The sequence below is a fragment of the Grammomys surdaster genome, unplaced genomic scaffold (genome assembly GCF_004785775.1).
Source record: "Grammomys surdaster isolate TR1022 unplaced genomic scaffold, NIH_TR_1.0 210, whole genome shotgun sequence".
NCBI classification, from domain to species: domain Eukaryota; kingdom Metazoa; phylum Chordata; class Mammalia; order Rodentia; family Muridae; genus Grammomys; species Grammomys surdaster.
This window is the reverse complement of record NW_021604655.1, coordinates 2389457-2401908: the sequence shown is the minus strand read 5'-3', so window position 1 is coordinate 2401908 and position 12452 is coordinate 2389457. Positions and strand designations below refer to the sequence as shown.

Sequence of the window (12452 nt, the reverse complement as noted above, 5' to 3'; positions counted from 1 at the left end):
AAGAGCACTGACTGCACTTCCAGAGGTCCTGAGTTCAAATCCCAACAACCACATGGTGGCTCACAACCATCTGTAATGAGATCTGATGCCCTCTTATGGGGTGTCTGAAAATAGGGACAGTACACTTACATATAATAAATAAAATAAATAAACCTTTGGGCCAGAGCGAGAGGGAGAAGGGAAGAGGAAAATAAATTTAAAATAGCCTGATGTGGTGGTACGTACCTTTGATCCCAGCACTCAGGAGGCAGAGGCAAGCACATCTCTGTGAGTTTGAGGCCAGCCTGGTCTACAGAGCAAGTACTAGGATATCTAGAGCTACATAGAGAAACTCTATCTCAAAAAAACAAACAAACAAAAAAAATAGATGACTTGAAAACTGAACACAGACTAAAAACTTCATTATTGTTACATTTGTAATGATAATGGTTTGCCCCTGTTGAAGAGAGAAATGTTACTTAACTTCTTTCAGCAATTTGACCATGAATATTATAACATATATATGAAAAACACTTTAAATATTTTAAATATTTACCTTCTTTCTATTTGTGTGTATACGCATGTTGCATTTGTGCATGAGTGTATGTGTGTGTGTGTGTGTGTGTGTGAAAGTGTGAAAGTGTGTGCTCCTCTGTGGGCATGCACATGCATGCATTCATGCACAGGCCAGGAGAGGGCTTTTGATCTGCTGGAGGTAGAGTTACAGGCAATTGTGAGCCTGCCTGATACAGGTGTTAGGAACTGAGCTCAGGTCCCCTGCAAAAGGACCAGGCCATTGAGCCGTCTCTCAAGCCCCTAAAGTAACAATTTTTACTTAAAATGTATGAATACTGGCTGGAGTCACCTTCTTGGGCAGTAGGGAGAGGATGAGCTCTCTGTCATACGTGGAGGGAATGGCTTGGCTCACCCTCAAGGCACATGGGGCGTCGTGTGGCCAGGCGTGCGTTGTAAGTTCTCTTGTGGTTGATGCTGCTTTCTCAGTGCCATTAGCCATGACATTCGTTTTCTAAAATGTGGGTCTGCCTATGTCTGTCCATGGAATCAGAGCTTCCTGGCTTCCCACCAACTGTCAGCTGTCTCAGCTCCCTGTGAACACAGTTCCTCAGAAGGCTGGCCTCTGTGCTCTTGAGCAGTCACATCTGTCACCCCCCCTTGTCTTTGCGTGAATGGGTCTTTCTGCTTCTATTCTTTTTCCCTGGCCTTTTAGAAATGTACAGCACAAATCTCATCTCTAAAAACATCAACTCTTCCACATAGCTTGCGAGCTCCCTCTTTGCGGCCTCCAGGAGGGCCTGATTGCCAGTTTTCATCAAATGGATGTTGGCTAACCAGCTGAGTACATTGCTCAGTAGACTTGAGTTTACCAAACTCTGTTTCGTCTCAGTTGTAGCTCTGCAAATCCTCATGTTCCACATCCTTAGAGTCAATCACCTGGATGGAAATATTCCTTTTAAGAAGGCATATGACAGGACCTAGGGAGATAACTCAGGAGTTGAGAGTACTACTCTTGCAAAGGACCTGAGTTTGGTTTCCGGCACCCATATCAGCTGGCTCACAAACATGTATGACGTCAGATCCAAAGAGATTTAATGTCTCTGGCCTCCATGGGAACCTGCACTCATGTGTATATAAGCACAAACATGGTGTCATATGTGTATACATGCTACCCAATTAGAAATAATAAAAATGTTAAAAGCATTTAAGGCCAGGAGAGGAGGTTCACACTGCCAATCCTAGTACCTGGGACATGGAGGAAACTAAGGAGGTAGAGTCTAGCCTCAGGTACCTAATGAATCTGAAGGCAGTCTAGGCTACAAGAGACCCTGTCTCAAGATAAATTGCATCTGTATTAAACATGTAAAGCTTTTTCTTCTCATTATTCTCTAAACGGTGCAGTTTAACAACTGCTCATGTGGTGTTCATATTGTTCTAGGAACTGTAAGTAATCTGGTAGCTGGGGGTGGGAGGTTTGGAACCAGTTCCCCTCAGACACCCAAAGATCGATGTTCTTTATTTCAGCTCTTTTAAGCATCTAATCCAGAACCCTGTGCATGAAACAAAGCAAGTCTTTAGTCCCAGCATGTGGGAGGAAGAGGCAAGACATCCTGGCCTACATAGAGAGTACCAGGCTAGCCCAGGCCTATATGTGAGACCCTGTCTCAAAAGAAATGTTTAATTAAAAAAAATGTAAAAAGCCGGGCGGTGGTGGCGCACGCCTTTAATCCCAGCACTTGGGAGGCAGAGGCAGGTGGATTTCTGAGTTCGAGGCCAGCCTGATCTACAGAGTGAGTTCCAGGACAGCCAGGGCTACACAGAGAAACCCTGTCTCGAAAAACCAAAGAAAAAAAAATGTAAAAATAGATGTCTTGGAAAATTAGCAGAAAGATGAAGACAGGTAGATGGACCCACTGAGCAGACACACACACACACACACACACACACGGCCTTTGCCAGATCTCTTTGTGGGTTACTTACGTTATTGTATTGCTTCTAAGGGTCCATATAGTCTGTGTGCTCCATAACACAGAAGTGTTAAGAGATGTGTTTTGGTTTTACTTTTTGTTTATTTTGAAGCAGAGTCTCACTATGTTACATCAGCTGGCCTGGAACTTGCTGTGTAGACCAGGTTGGCTTTGAAGTCACAGACATCTACCTGCTAGAATTAAAAGCATGCACCATCACACAGAGCCACAGTGTGGGTTTGTTTGTTTGTTTGTTTGTTTTTAAATTCATGTATTTAATGGGGCGGGAGAAGAGGAGCACACAGTGGCACACATATGAAAGGCAGAGAACACTTGCAGAGTCAGTTCTCTTCCACCGTGTGGGTCTTGGGGATTGAACTCTGATCATCAGGCTTGGTAGCAAGTGCCCAAGGCCCAAGTATTTTAATGAGACAACAAGGAACAGAGATACTTTGAAGCCCCAAACTGGAAATCCAGTTAGACTCCACATGGTCAGGTGTCCAGAAATGTTTACAGCCATGTCTGCAGGACAGTCATGGAAACAGAAGAACTCTGTGTACTGAGAAAGCAAGGGCCTCCGTGCTGAGGCCAGCATGCTGCCCTGAGCCTCTGTCCAGCTGAGCATGGCCAAAGCATGGATGCTCTTTGTTTGAAAATTAACTGGCAGTGCTTCCATGTGCAGTGACACGGACAGTGATGTAATGGTCACAGCCTCGGAAACAGCATCATTGCTTTCCTGAGATTCGGAGAGCAATGGGGGGATCAGCTTAGTCCCCAATACAGAAATGTGTTAGGAAGGAAGCAAAAGCCCCGTAATGCTGTGTCTCAGAAGATCACTGCGACCATTGTGGCATGCATTTCTTTCTCCCAAACAACTTTTCCTGTGTACTTTACATAATTTCTTATAATAGTGTCATTTTGAAAATCAATATAGTATTTCAGATATAATTCTGTCGTCTCCCTTTTCCTCTTTCATGCTCATTAACATAAATTTCAACAACATTATGAAAGATGACAGTTAATTATAGGTATTAAATATATATGATAATAAATGTTATTATAATTTAAAGTTCTCTCTCAGCAAAGTGTTGTGGCCCACACCTTTATAGCAGGTGAATCTTTGTGAGTTCAAGGACAGCCTGATCTACTTAGTGAGTTTCAGGACAGCCAGGACTACATAAGAAGACTCTGTCTTGAAAATAAAACAAAACTAAAACAAAACAGTTCTCTCTTGGTAGCTAAACTCCTTCCTGTATCTTGCTAGCTTTGTAGTACAATGTGTATGTTGGTATCAATACAATGTAAGTGTTAAAAGCATGGTCTCCAAGCCATTTAACTAGCTGTGAGAACTGTCGGTCTTACAACTTTCTCAGTTGTCTGCTGGGGAAAAACCTTAACGTCTGAGAATTGTTTAAGGATCCTGGGACCTAACACTGGCTTGTTTTAGAACAGTTCCCAACGGTACTGATGACACGGAAGTGTTAACTATGCTGTTACGAATAATATAAGCATTAGCACTCACACATGTATCCTTGAGTACTTCTTTTGTGCATTTGTTTGAGACAGTACCTCACTATGCAGCCCTGGCTGGCCTCCCAAGTAATGGGATTAAAGTCCTGAGCCACCGTGCTCACCTTCAAATTTTTTTATTTTTAAATTTATTTATTTTATTTTATGGGCCTGAGTTGGGGGGGGGGCGTTCTGTGCACCATATACAAGCCTGGTGCCTGTGGAGGACAAAGAGGCCAGCAGATCCTGTGGAACTGCAGTCACAGACATGTGTGAGGTGCTATGTGTGAGTGTATTGGAAAGCAAACCCAGGTCTTCACAAGAGTCGTAAGTGCTCTTAGTGCTGACCACTCTCTGGCCCATCTATTTACTAATTTTGATACATTTCTAGAAGTAGTAATACTGTATCAAAGACCAAATATCTATTAAACTTTTTACCTGACTGCCTCCCAGAAATATGCCAGCTGACCAAGAGGAACAGACTAGTGGAGGGAAACTTTTAGCCCTCATTCTGTATCATGGTTGAAATTCTATAACAACATGTTCATGTGTTTGTTACTTGTGTATAAATGTGTGTGTGTGTGTGTGTGTGCACGCATGTGTATACTTTTAATCAGTTCTCAGTTTACCTGCCACCTCTACTTTCTCAGCAATGCAACTGACATTGTCATTTAAATCTTTGTCACTTTGATGGGTAAGATTTTAAGGCATGAAATCCTGAGTGAGTATGTATTGTTACATGGGCATGACCATGCCTCAGCCCCATGGGAGTGGCAAAGCCTCCCCTGGGTTAGTCTCAAGGGGATAGCAAAGCTTGCTCTGGAGTGCAAATGTTGACAGTATGTGCATAAAATTCCACTGTCACTGTCTCCTTCCAGATGTTCACAGACTGTTCCTTCTGAGATTAACTAAACCTTCCCCTTGATCAGCTGTGTACCATAAGCTCCGCCTCCTTGTTTATCTGTATGTAATAGCCCTGCCTCGTTGTTCAGCTGAACGCAGTAACCCCACCTCTCTGTTCAACTGGATTGAATAAGCATGCTAAGCTCCTGGGGACACTGCAGTGCCTCCATCCAAGAGTTCAACCCACCCGATTCCAGATGTTCTGTGTTTGACATTTCTTCATTCCTTTGCTGCCCTCCTTAGGTCAACCCCAGAAGCTGTGCACACACACAGCACAAATTATCTGATTGTGTTTCTTTTCTTTTTTTTTCTTTTCTCGTTTGGTTTTTCGAGACAGGGTTTCTCTATGTAGCCCTGGCTGTCCTGGAACTCACTCTGTAGACCAGGCTAGCCTCGAACTCTAACTCAGAAATCCGCCTGCCTCTGCCTCCCAAGTGCTGGGATCAAAGGCATGCACTGCCACCACCGCCCGGCTGCTTCATTTTCATTAACCTTGATCATATAATTCTAGGTAAATATTTGTGCTGCAGAAACTTGGGACTGGTGAGTAGCTCTGTGGTTAAAGAGCTTGCTGCTCAAGTGTGAAGATCAAAGTTCAATTCCCCGGCACCCTCATAAATGCCAGGTGGGTGTGGTGGCCCACCTATAATTCCAGTGTTGAAGAGGCAAAGACTGGATCCCTGGAGCAAGCTAGCTAGCTAGACCAACCAAATCAGTTGTGTTACATACGGTGGATAGCAACCGAGGAAAACAGTGAACCTATGGTTCCCACATGCACACAAACCCACACACAAAGATATGCCCATACACATGCAAACATGCATACACACATGCATGCACACTATACAGTTAGACACACACATTTGCATAAGTCATGAAGAAACTTTAAAACATTTTTACTGTAAGTGAATGATTTTATGCATACGAAGTTAAAAGAAAATTACAATGATGAATTTATGTCAAAGATGGCCATCCCATATTAACTTAAAGCAGGGGAATGAGGGGAATTTATAAGCATGAGTCTATCTACATGACTATCTTGTGTAACCATTTAAAAATTTATATTTAACCAGAGTTTATATAACACTATTTTTTTTTTCAAGACAGGGTTTCTCTGTGTAGCCCTGGCTGTCCTGGAACTCACTCTGTAGACCAGGCTGGCCTCGAACTCAGAAATCCGCCTGTCTCTGCCTCCCAAGTGCTGGGATTACAGGCGTGCGCCACCACCGCCTGGCTCATAACACTATTTTATAATAGCTTCAAGGTTAAGAGAAAATCAGATATTAAAAACACAACAAAATCTGGACATGGGTGTTTGCACCTTTAATCCCAGCACTCAGAAGGCAGAGTGAAGGACAGCAAGTTTGAGGCCAGCCTGGCCTAACAGTGAGTGGCATCAGACCTTATCTCAAAAACACGCATAAAGGGTTGGTAAAGGTACCTGCCACCAAGCCTGATGACCTGAGTTTATCCCCAGGATCCACATGGTAGCAGGGGAAAATTAATGAAACAGAATCTGTGAAATAGTGGGAAATGTACACAGGATTTTTGTAGTTAAAAAGTGTAGAATGAAGCTGAGATTGAATGTCAAGTAAGAGACAGACAAAAGAGAGGCAGTGTGCATTTTCCCGGACAGCTGGGGCCCCTGGGCAAGCTGTGGAAAGGAACATCTGGAGTCTGCGATTTCCGCAGCTGCTCCCGCACACTCCAGCCCAGGGCCCCTCTCCTGAGAGTCTCGGCTTCTCCCCTACACTCCAGCCCAGGGCCCCTCTCCTGAGAGTCGGCTCACCCTTCGGATATCCCTGGTAAACTCCCAAATCTCTGCCCAAGCTGGAGAAAGGGATAGCTGCCCAGGGCGCAGCTCAGGGGCGAGCAGCTTCTCTCAGTCTATGCCTCCCTTCTGTGATGAGTACAGATTTAGGCCACAGCATACTCCAACCAGGACAGGGGGAACCAACTGGAAAAGCGGATGGAGCCCTTGGGTGAAGGGCATCTTGGGAAGCCTGAGAGATGCTAGCTCATTCCCATTACTGTCGCTAAAGCGCAATTCAAATTTATACAAAAAAGTTTATTCTTACTTCCTTGATGAAGCTCCTGTCAGCCCCCTGTTAGGAAAAATTAGGATTTGCTTTTGCTCATTCCTTCCCTTGACTCTGTTATATTTTAACTGGTCTAGCCTTGTGTCTTGGCAGTTGCCAGTCACGATTGCATTCTGAGAAATACAGAACAAAGTGCCTTATCCTATGCACATGGCAAAAGACCTAAGGACCCCTCCTCCACTGGTGATTAATTCATGATAATGACCCTTCAACCATATTTAAACGAATGCCTTTTTTCTTCGACTGTTTGCCTTACAGACCTCTCACCTAAATGGCCAAATACCAGGTGCAGCTAATGGTAGCTGCCGACATAAAACCTGCTCAGGGTAGTACATCTCAAAGTCCTGTGGTGCTTTCTGGCTGTACTGAGGTGTTTTCATTCATAACCTCATCTCTGTCATTTCCCACAGTGAGAGGCCCTTGGTGTTGTCCTCACTCTGAACTGTACGTGCCAATGGTAAGAATGGGTGAGGGTCATACTTCCAGGCCCCGTTCTCACAGCCCCATCCACAGGCAGGTATGGACCGAACTGAGTGAGAAGTCCAGGTGACCTGAGGTGGTGTTGACTCCTGAGCTTACATCAGAATGGTTAACTTTTTAGCGACCTTAAGCAAGTTCTGTTCTTCCTGCCTGTTTTTGTTGTTGTTGTTTTGTCTGTAAAACAAGGTTGACAGTAGTCAATCTCCTAAGCTTGTGTCTTCTCAGGATACCACGTAGTCAGGCATGTCTAGGGCCAGGGCTGGGAATAGGTGATTCTTCCGTTGCAGTCTCTTCTCTTTCTGTGGTGGTTCAGAGACCCCCATAGCCACAGAACTGTGACACCCATGTGGTCTTAAGGAGCAACTGATGCGACAGTTTCCAAGTTTTACAAACATTGACCATTAACAAAACGGGGGGGGGGGGCAGTGGAGAAATCGCTGACATTTTAACTGGGCGGTAAGGGCACAAAAATAAGCATATAAAAAATTATAATCTTCTATCATCTAGATTCCATAAAGGAAAATCTTAACCATCCTGTTTATCACAGGAGGAAGAAGGCCATTACATACAGATAATCTTAGCTGAGGGAAAATGTCTGACCTGCCTTTTGTTATTTTCCTGGAAACTGATACACACACCGAAGACCTTGGATCATCACGGCATGCCCCCACTTTACAGGAGCCCAGCGCGGTGGAGCTGCATGTGCAAGATACAGTCCTACAATGATACCTCTGGACATCAGAGATGGTCTTGTGAGGCTATGAGGGAGTTATATGGGAATCTGGGATAGAAGTAGGGGTCTGGGCTCTGCCCTCGGGAATTGGCCCCGGAGCGGCACTTTCTTACCGTTCCATTTTTCTGAAATGGAGATGTGGTAATCAAAAACACGATGCGAGACCCTAAGGAAAGAGGAGCTTCAATTTGTCCCTGATACTGGGTATGGCATAGTTTGAGGGAGTAGACTATCTCAGTGACTAGAATTCACTTGAAAATATTTCACCTACCCCCCCAAAATAGATAAAGCAAATATGATACAATAAGTTAACATTTGAAAACTTTCATAATAAGCATTCAATAATGGTGATAATTATAATGGTAATAATGATAATAATAATAATAATAATAATAAAATAATAATAATAAAAAATAATAATAAAATAATAATAAAATAATAATGGGCTGTAGCAAGGCAAGTGGAAGGGATGACATTACTTACTGGAAAGTCCTCAGGGAGCTCTGATCTCCATTAGTGTCTTCACCAGCCTTGGGCAGACAGAGCGAGGGTCAGGAAATGATTTTGGTTTCCTTTCTTCCTCCTCAAGTCAGTCAGGTGCTGCGGCTGGGTGAGGGGAGCCTCCTGCCCCTTCTCAAAGCAAGTCACTATCTGATAGACCCAACCCTACTGGGGCCCAGTGGGCTGCTTAGTACAGCCAACCAGCATGGGGGGCTTATGAATATGCAAATTGGAGCCCCCGAGCTGGTTGGCTGACCCCTGTCATTTCCCACCTCCATGGCAAATCAGGTTCTCTGAAAGCCCTGCTCAGAGGGTTTCTTCCATCCTTGCTAAGAATTTTCAGAGCCCTTTGAAGATTTGGACTGTGGCATGCTCCGCTTCCCCCACTGCTCTATGTCAGCGTCTGACGTCTGCTTCCAAGTTCCGTCCAGAGACACCTCCAAAGTGATCATCTTTCTTCAGACCCCTCCAGCAATCTCAGGGGTCTGAATTCTGTCTAGCACCTCAGATCTCAGGAAGAACAGGCTGTGAGGCCTGCCCCAGCAGTAGAAGTCGCTGATAGGCCCGTCTATCTCTGATAGAGTCGAGGAGAACCCGCCTACACCCAAAACTTCTCCCAGAACTTTCCATCTTCTCCACTTCAACCTGGGAAGTGAAATGAATGTTGTAAAATACGGCAGTGAAAATCAGTGCACCAGGCTATTAAAGATGGCTCCACGGTTAAGAGCATCTGCTGCTCTTCCAGAAGTCCCAGGTTCCATCCCTAAATAAAACTTTAAAGGTTAAAAAAGAGAGAAAATCAATGCACTGTCGCTCATCTTATCAACATCAATTAATTCTCCAAACATAATGCAGAGTGAAAAAAAAAATCGATCACAGAGTGGTTCAAGGACTGTGAGTCCATTTCTATTACGTTCAAAAGTAGCCCCCTCAGCCGGGCGGTGGTGGCGCACGCCTTTAATCCCAGCACTTGGGAGGCAGAGGCAGGTGGATTTCTGAGTTCGAGGACAGCCTGGTCTACAGAGTGAGTTCCAGGACAGCCAGGGCTACACAGAGAAACCCTGTCTCGAAAAACCAAAAAAAAAAGAAAAAGAAAAAAAAAAGAGAATATTATGGTTGGGGGTAAGCACAACATGAGGAACTGCATTAAAGGGTCACAGCATCAGGAAGTTCAGAACCATGCTAAAGACCATGCTGTGCCTAGAGAGACTTCAAGCCAGGCCAGTGTCCTAGCTTATAGGACTGCACCTTGCAGACCATGGAAGCTCATGGGTAAATCTCAAGGAAATCAATTTCAACCTTTATTCTTGGAGGAGGACTTTGAATGCTATCATGTACAAAGGTTTTCATACATATTTAAAAAAAAACATTTTCAGCAGTTCTGGGGATTAGTCCTAAGGTATTCTACATGCTAGGCTTTGGTAAACCGTCTATCACTGAGCTATGGTCCCAGTCTACTCTCTTTTTTGAGAAAGAATACTGCTGCATTGCCCAGACTGACCTTGAATTCATAACCTCCTACCTTACCTTCTTAATTCTTGGATTATAAGCATGCATGAACATGCCCAGCCTAAAACTCTAAAATCAAAGATGAATTTGGGTGATCAGCAAAACTCCAGGAAATATGCTTGCCACGTTATATCTAAGCTTGAGCTTCTAAACATTAGAGAAGAAGCTCAAAAATTAATCATTGTAAACGTGAAAAAATTATGTAACTATGGAAGGAGAAGCTGGGGTGTAGCCTAGGGGCAGAACTTACTTAGCATGCACAAAGCAAAGCAAAAGGATTAAGCAACTATCTAAGAAATGTCAGCAGCCACCTCAGCAGCTAGAAACTGACATACTTTGGCTATTCTTGTATTCCTCAAAAGTGTTGTGAGCATGAAGTGTGTAGCCATTTCTCAATTACTTACTGGCCAGCTTTGAGCAGACGATTCAGAAAGAGAGTGGTTTCTTTGTTTCTCTCCTTGATTAATCAATAGAAGTGACAGGTTTATTGGGGATTTTTTGTTGTTGTTTTGTTAATTTTATTATTTTTAATTATGTGTGTCTGTTCTGGGGGGAATGTGCAGGTGTCCATAGAGCCAGAGGAGTTTCATCCCCTGGAACTGGAGATAAAGGTTGTTGTAAGCCACCTAATGTGTCCCCAGGAACAGAACTCCGGACCTCTGGAAGAGCAGTGAATGCTCCTAACCACTGGGCCATCTCTCCAGCTCCAAGACAGTTCTAAACAGGTCATCACAGTAGCGATGTGCTATAGTGACAGAGACACATTACTTTGGAAGCCTCAAGTACCTGCTCACTCTGCCAGAGGGGAAGAGGAAAGGTTTCAGGAAGAGATTTAAAGGGAAAGTAAAAAGCCCCTAGATAAATAGGAAGGCACAGCCCACACAAATAGGGGGAATGAAATAGTGAAGGGGGGAGAGTGGGGTGGGTGGGGCGGATGGCCAGCAGTGAATCACGGCTAATGCCCAGCATCTGTGAGGCCTGCAGCACCAGCCAAGCAGCCACAGCCGGATTATCAGGTGCCTGGGCGAGCTGAGGAGTTTGGGTTTTATAGATAGGCAGTAGCAACTGGAAGACTTTAAGCAGCGGGGGTGGCAGGATTAACTCTGCACTATTGAAGGATCTTGGACAGAGGTGTGAAGGCGGGAGTGGAGAGAGTGAAAGTGGAGAATTTTTTTGTTGTTGTTTTTGTTTTTGTTTTTCGAGACAGGGTTTCTCTGTGTAGCCCTGGCTGTCCTGGAACTCACTCTGTAGACCAGGCCGGCCCCAAACTCAGAAATCCGCCTGCCTCTGCCTCCCAAGTGCTGGGATTAAAGGCGTGTGCCACCACTGCCCGGCTGAAAGTGGAGACTTAAACCTGTTATGTTAAAGAAGCTTTGGAACTAACCAGATGAAGGGCATAAGAGGCCCAATAATGAGCTCTCTATTTCTAGTCAGGGATTCTGCCCAGTACTCCAAGATTCCAGGGCCAGTGTATCCAGGGTTGGTGAGTGGAGGCTTTGTGAAAGTTTTGAGAATTAGGCAAAATAACTCAAGTAAAAGAAATCAACGGCACTAGGTGGTTCCTTCACTCATTTATATATTAATTTGATATTTATTCAGCTGAAGTTCATGGAGTACCTCTTCTGTTAGGAAGTCAGGGTTAAAGGTCTAGGGATTTAAGAGTGAGCAAATAAGGATGGGTAAGGGTACCATGTGCTTTCAGTGTCAGGCAATGGGCAGAATGGTATACTCAGAGCTGGGTATACAACCTATGCCAATGGGGTATGGCATGGAACAAAAGCTTAACCCCCATAAGATTAGTATATCACATTCCCAGAGTTGGGTAACAACTTCCAGAGTGCACAGGATGGGTGGAGACCAGTTAGCATGGCTGGAGTGTTTGCTTAGGGGCGGGAGAAGATCAGGAGATAAAGCACTGTGAGGCTAGTTGGTGAAAGTCTTTTTTTTTTTTTTTTTGGTTTTTCGAGACAGGGTTTCTCTGCATAGTCCTGGCTGTCCTGGAACTCACTCTGTAGACCAGGCTGGCCTCGAACTCAGAAATCCGCCTGTCTCTGCCTCCCAAGTGCTGGGATTAAAGGCGTGCGCCACCACCGCCCGGCAATAATTCATGTATATGAGTACACTGTAGCTGTCTTCAGACACACCAGAAGAGGGCATCGGATCCCATTACAGACGGTTGTGAGCCACCATTTGGTTGCTGGGACTTGAACTCAGGACCTCTGGAAGAGCAGCCAGTGCTCTTAACCACTGAGCCAT

At 44.6% G+C, this 12452-nt stretch overlaps 1 protein-coding gene across 1 annotated transcript in view; it reads right to left on the bottom strand.

Moving 5' to 3' along the window:
- The window catches only part of Prox2 (prospero homeobox 2), a 22053-nt gene extending 13213 nt beyond the window's left edge, over positions 1–8840 (bottom strand). The window contains exon 1 of the mRNA XM_028771899.1: positions 8670–8840. The gene's annotated coding sequence lies outside the window, so the exon portion shown is untranslated. The remainder of the gene's footprint in view (positions 1–8669) is intronic.
- Positions 8841–12452: the final 3612 nt, after the last annotated feature.